Genomic DNA, 6,246 nt, shown 5'->3' on the forward strand with positions numbered 1-6,246 from the left:
TTGCATTGATCAAGATTTCTGTGTTTATGTGAATACCATTCAGTTTTTTTTTATTACTTAAGAACTATTATTACAGCTCTGTAGTAAAACTTGAAATCAGGTATGATGATATCAGCTGCCATTCTTTTATTGTTCAGGATTGTTTTTAGCTATCCTCGGCTTTTTGTTTTTCCATATGAGGTTGAGAATTATCCTCTCATGGTCATAAAGAATTGTGTGGTATTTTTGATGTGCATTGCATCTGGTAGGATGGCCATTATTACTATGTTAATTCTGCAGATACTTGGATATGGGAGCTCTTCCCACCCTCTGATACCCTTTTCAATTTCTTTTTTCAAAGATTTGAAGTTTTTATCATACACATCTTTCACTTGCTTGGTTAGAGTTAATCCAAGATATTTTATATTATTTGTGGCTATTGTGAAGTGTATTGTGTATTGTTTTCCTGATATATTTCTCAGGCTGTTCATTGTGTATAGGAAGCTTTTTTTTTTTTTTTTTCTTTTTTGAGTGTTTTGTGCCACTTCAGCTGTTGCAGATAACTGGTGGAATTTTTCAGGTGACTTAAGTATACTATCATATCATCTGCAAATAAAAGTACTTGGACTTCTTCCTTTCCAATTTGTATCCCCTTCATCTCCTTCACCTATCTTATAGTTCTAGCTAAAACTTAACATACTGTATTGAATAGATATGGAGAGACTAGGCAATATTTCTTGTTCATGATTTTAGTGGAAATGCTTTGAGTTTCTATTTGATTTGATGTGCTTTGTACAAGTTGCCTTTATTATGTTTAGGAATGTCTCTTGTATCACTTATCTCTCCATGATTTTTATCAGTAAATGTGTTGGATTTTAAGGTATCTAATGAGATGATCATGTGTTTAGATGATTTGTGTTCATATGGTGGATTAAGGATTATGCTGAATAAATTTTGCATTTAGACCCATCCTTGCATCTCTGGAAGGAAGCCTACTTGGTCACAGTGGATAGCCTTTTTGATGTGTTCCGGGACCCCCTTTCCAAACATTTGTTGAGTATTTTTGCATATATACTCATAAGGGAAATTGATCTACAATTCTCTTAATTTGTTGAATCTTTTGGGTACTAACATGACTGTGGCCTCATAACATGAACTTGGCAAAGTTCCTTCTTTTATATTATGGAATAATTTGAGGAGTAGTGGTGTTAGCTTTTTTTTTTTCCAACATCTGGTAGAATTCTGTGCTAAAACCACCTGGCCCTGGGTTTTTGTGAGGGGGCATAATATGGGCTTCTATTTCACTATGCATTATAGATTTATTTAAATTGTTTATCTGATATTGACTTAACTTTGGTAAGTGGTTCCTATCAATAAAATTACCAATTCTCTTAGATTTTCCAATTTGGTGGAGTATAGATATTTTTTTTTCTCTGTAGTTTTGGAGTCTATCCTGGAACTAGCTCTTATAGGCCAGGCTAGTGTTGAACTCACAGAGATCTGCCTGCCTCTGGCTCCGGAGTGCAGGGATTAAAGTCGTAGGCCACCACTGCCTGGCTTGGAGTATAGATTTTAAAGTATATCCTTATGACTGTCTCAGTTTCCTTAGTGTTTGTTCCAATACTTTCCCCCATTTCATTTCTGATTATAATTTGGATATTCTCTCTTTTTTCATATATAGTTGCTTAATTAGATTGATAGCAATTTAGAAAACCAGTTTGTGAGGATACATCCTGTTTGTCAGAGAGAACTGAGACCTCAGGTAGCCCTGAAGCTGAGGAACAGCTTTGATATTTGGCAAAAACTGCGAGGCAACGGTTTTCTGATCTACCTTGCGCTGCTCTGTAATCTCATATTTCTCTGTCTCTGTGTCGTAGATTTCGCCATCCTGGTGCCTGGGCTTCTGCAGATGCTTCTTCTTGAAGTAAGCATCAGTCAGGTGTTGAGGGATTTTAACCTTGCTGATATCAAGTTTTGTAGAGGTTGCGATGACAAATTTCTGGTGTGTTCTTTGCAGAGGAACTCTGTTGAAGGCAAAAGGTCACAGGTAGCAAGCCGCTGCCCAGGTGGTTCAGGAAAACTACCCTCTTGCCTCTGTGGGGATGATCAGGACAGTCCCTGGAGTGATGCTGGCAAGCAGCTTTCTCACATGTTGACTGAAGGGCTTTTTGCCATGGCTTAGCAGCTTCCGAGGAACATTTTCAGTAGGGTAATACTGGGACATTTTTCAAAGCTTCTTACCCGGGTACCACCATTTTTGTCACCACCAACCGGTTTGGTGACAGTAGCAAGGACCTTCTCCTTTTTCTTCTCCTTTTCAACCTTAGTTTTTGCAACTGAGTGTTTTCTTTTGTACAGGGCCTTTCTGGAATACCTAGTAGATTGGGAGTACCTGCCAATTCCTCTAACCAGGACAGGGTTCCGGCTGCAATGCTGCTTCCCTTTCTTGGCCTTTTAAACCTTAGGGCCACCCTTTTTGGATACACCAGCAGCAGGAGAACCTGAGGCATCACCACTAGCCATCTTGGCTGCAGTTTTTCTTTTCCCCTCTATTTTGTCAGGCTTCTCGCCATCTGGTAAATTCAGCAAAACTTCCAGCTGGGCAGCTCTGCTCTTCCAGGCAGAGGCTTGAAGCAAAGAAGTGAAGTCCTTTTCTCTCTCAGATATATGTGTTCAGCAATCTCACTGGGGAGAGTGATCCATAGATTACAACTCTCGGTACCAACAGGACCCTTAGACTCCTTGTAGGAAATAATGCGTGTCTTCATTGACTCTTTTATCCTATTTTATTGATTTCAGCCCTCAGATTTATTATTTCTTGACATTTCCTCCTCTTCAGTGTTCTTACTTTCTTTTGCTCTAGAGTTTTCAGGTGTGCAGGTAATTTGCTAGTTTGAGATATCTCTATTTTTATGTGGGCACTTAGTGCTATGAATTTGCCTCTTAGAACATCTTTTATTTTGTCCTATAAGTTTTGGTATATTGTGTATTTATTTTTATTAAAATCTAGAAAACCTTTAATTTCATTCTTTTGTGTGTGTGTTGATCTATTTTTTATTCAGTAAAGAGCTGTATAGTTTCTATGAGATTGTAAGCTTTCTGTTGAGTCTGTTGCTGTTGATATCCAGCTTTAAACTCTGGTGATCAAATAGGATGCAGGGAGTTATTTCAGTTGTCCATGTTTTTACTTGCTTTTTGTCTGAGTATGTGGTCAATTTTGGAGAAAGTTCCATGAGGTGCTGAGAAGAAGGTATACTTTTGTGTTTAGGTAAAATGCCTTGTAAATACCTGTTAGGTCCACTTGATTAATAACAACTGTCAGCTCCAGCATATCTTTCCTTAGTTTTGTTCTGGATGACCTGTCCATTTAATGAGAGCAGGGTATTAAAGTGCCCCACCATCAATGTGTGCTGTTTGGTATGTGATTTAAGCAGTAATAGTGTTTCTTTTACAAAAGTAGTTGCCCCTGTATTTGGGGCATTGTTGTTACTAATTGAAATGTCAGCCTGGTGGTGGTGGCCCACCCCTTTCATCACAGCACTTGGGAAATAGAAACAGGTAGATCTCTGTAAATTTGAGACCAGCCTGGTCTACAAAGCAAGTTACAGGACAGCCAAAGCTGTTACACAGAGAAACCCTGTCTTGGGAAAAAAGAAAAGAATTGTAATGTCATCTTGGTGTATTTTCCCCTTGGATGAGTAGAAAATGTCCTTTCCAATTTTCTTTGATTAATTTTGGTTTGAAGTTTATTTTTTAGATATTTAAATGGCAACCACGGTTGGTTTCTTATGTCTATTTATTTGGAATATCTTTTTTCAACCTTTTACCTGAGGTAATGTTTATCCTTGATGTTGATGTTTGCTTCTTGGACACAGCAGAAGGATTGATCCTGTTTTCACATCCGTTTTGTTAGTCTGAGTCTTTTTATTGCCAAACTGAGACCTTTGTTATTGAGAGGTATCAGTGACTAGTGATCATTAATTCCTGTAATTGTGTTGTTGTTTTTGGTGGTAGTAGTGGTGGTATATGTTTGTGAGTGTGGGTTTGGTTGTGTGTGTGCTTCTCCCTTCTTTTTGTTTTGCTGGCATGAGATTATATATATATTTCATGTATTTGTATAGTGTAGTTAAATTTCTTAAGTTGGAGTTTTCCTTTTAGCACATATGTAAGGCTGGACTTGTAGCTAGATATTGTTTAAACTTGACTTTATTATGGAAAACCTTATTTCCTCCACCTATACTGTTTGAAAGTACCATTTGTTAAAGAAAGTCATCTGTTTGCTCTGAGCATAGTGGTGCAACCCTTTAATACTAGTATTTAAGAGGCAGAGGCAAGTGTACTTCTGTGGGTTAAGGGACAGAATGATTGACCTTCATAGCAAGTTTCAGGCCAGCTAGACTAGCACAATAAAAAAAAAAAATCCTGTCTCAAAAAAAAGTTAACTCTGCAACAATTTTCATGAATTACTATGAAGTTCTATTTTGTTCAAGAGAATCGTGAAGCAAATTTATGGAGACTAATGGGTGAGCACAATTGCCTACTCTTTGTCTTACACTCTATCTTCTTAGCATGTTCTTTTTTTTTTTCTTAAATCTTATTTACTTCTTTTCTCATTGTCTTTCTCTTCTCTTCTTTTCTCCTCTTCTTGTATGGTATCCTTCCCCAACTTTTTCCTTGGCTACATCTCTTTGTGGCCTTTTGTCTGTTCACTGCTCACTCCTTTATACCTTAATTTTGACAAGTCAAGTCTGCTTCATTAGTTTATACTCTGACAACAGTTGATGCTCAAATGTAGTTGTAAAATGCAAGAATCCCCTTCCTTCTCCAAGAAAGTACTTGTAATACTATTTTGAACAAATGATGTCATTCTCTATATATACATCTGCAATAAGTGTTGCTTTCATTACTATGTCTACTGTGATGCATATATTCTGTGTTAGTAAAAATGTAACCATGTTAGTTACACTATTTAAATAGTCAAATACCATTTTATCAATATTCTGTTAAATAACACTAAGCATAAAAACACGATACAAATGCACTTGAGCATCTTTGCATCTGTATTCACTACATCTACTTCAACTTACTATTGCAATGAAGCAGAAGTATTAGAAATATATTTTTTGTAAATATGGGTAGCTATATCTCAGAAATGAACATTCTGATATTCTAATGACAGCACTTATGAATAATATGGGCATTTTTTGTCTTTCCAAAAATAAGATATTAAAATATGTATGGTGGCTGTACCATATAATTTCAGTTACTATAAAATACCTGAATCATAGAAAGACTTAAATAATTGACAAAAGCAAGTTGACTATCACTGTCACTTCAATAAGCATTATAGTTTTGAAAATACAGATGAAATCTGAGCAACTACTTTTCATTACAGACTTTGAAGAGGGATTATTGGAGTGTTTGCATTAAACAAATATATTTGCATTCTATGTTTAGGCAAAAGATGTGTAAAGTCTTTTTTATAAATAAATTATTTTTTTGTAGAAATATAGGCTTTTGGTAATAGAAAACAGGGTTTGTGAATATATCTTAGAAACTGGGTGTTTTTATAGCATGCTCAAGGCCCAGAATTTTATTCTCCACTCTTCCCATCCCCCTGAAAGTATTATAGTTGATAATAACAACTAAGTGATAAGTTTAAAATGAGAATTAGGTTCATTAGCAATTGCAACGGTCTTTATGTATCTTTGTAGGTAGGTTTTCATTTTTCTAAACCTTTTTGCAAGTATTTAGAGGTTTGTGTACAGAACAAAAGGTAGTTGAAAGGCCTATGGTTTTCTAAGAGAAGGAATGAAGTTAGCTAAACAACACTTATGGAATATTACACCAGCTGCTGTGTTGGGCTTCTGTAGTTGCCTTGTAGTTTATTGCCTTGTAGTTTATGGCATTTGAAACTATTGCATAAGAAACATTTTATGAGTTGATCCAAGTATCTCAACTGGTGTAAGCCACAGCACTCATTACATAAATTCAAATTAATTAATAATAAAATTTCAGATAATGTAAGCAAATATAAAGATTCATGTCCCTCACAATAGAAGAGTATCCCAGACAACATTTACGTAAGATTTCTTATTTTATTACTTGTGGTATCAGAATAAATTCTGTTATTAAATATGGTTCATACATTGAACTGGTCTCCAGTGTGCTATTTGCCTAAACATTCAAAGCAGTATGAATTGCTTTCCATGTATTTATTTATTTAAGAAAAATTGCTGTAGGAACAATTTTGTGTAGAGTATTATT

The 6,246-nt window shown here is 35.7% G+C and overlaps 1 pseudogene; it reads right to left on the reverse strand.

Moving 5' to 3' along the window:
• Positions 1-1,684: 1,684 nt before the first annotated feature.
• Positions 1,685-3,346, reverse strand: LOC127230723 (60S ribosomal protein L6-like; annotated as a pseudogene).
• Between the last annotated feature and the right edge of the window lie 2,900 nt (positions 3,347-6,246).

The sequence above is a fragment of the Phodopus roborovskii genome, unplaced genomic scaffold, assembly GCF_943737965.1.
Source record: "Phodopus roborovskii unplaced genomic scaffold, PHOROB, whole genome shotgun sequence".
In the NCBI taxonomy this organism is placed as follows: Eukaryota; Metazoa; Chordata; class Mammalia; order Rodentia; family Cricetidae; genus Phodopus; species Phodopus roborovskii.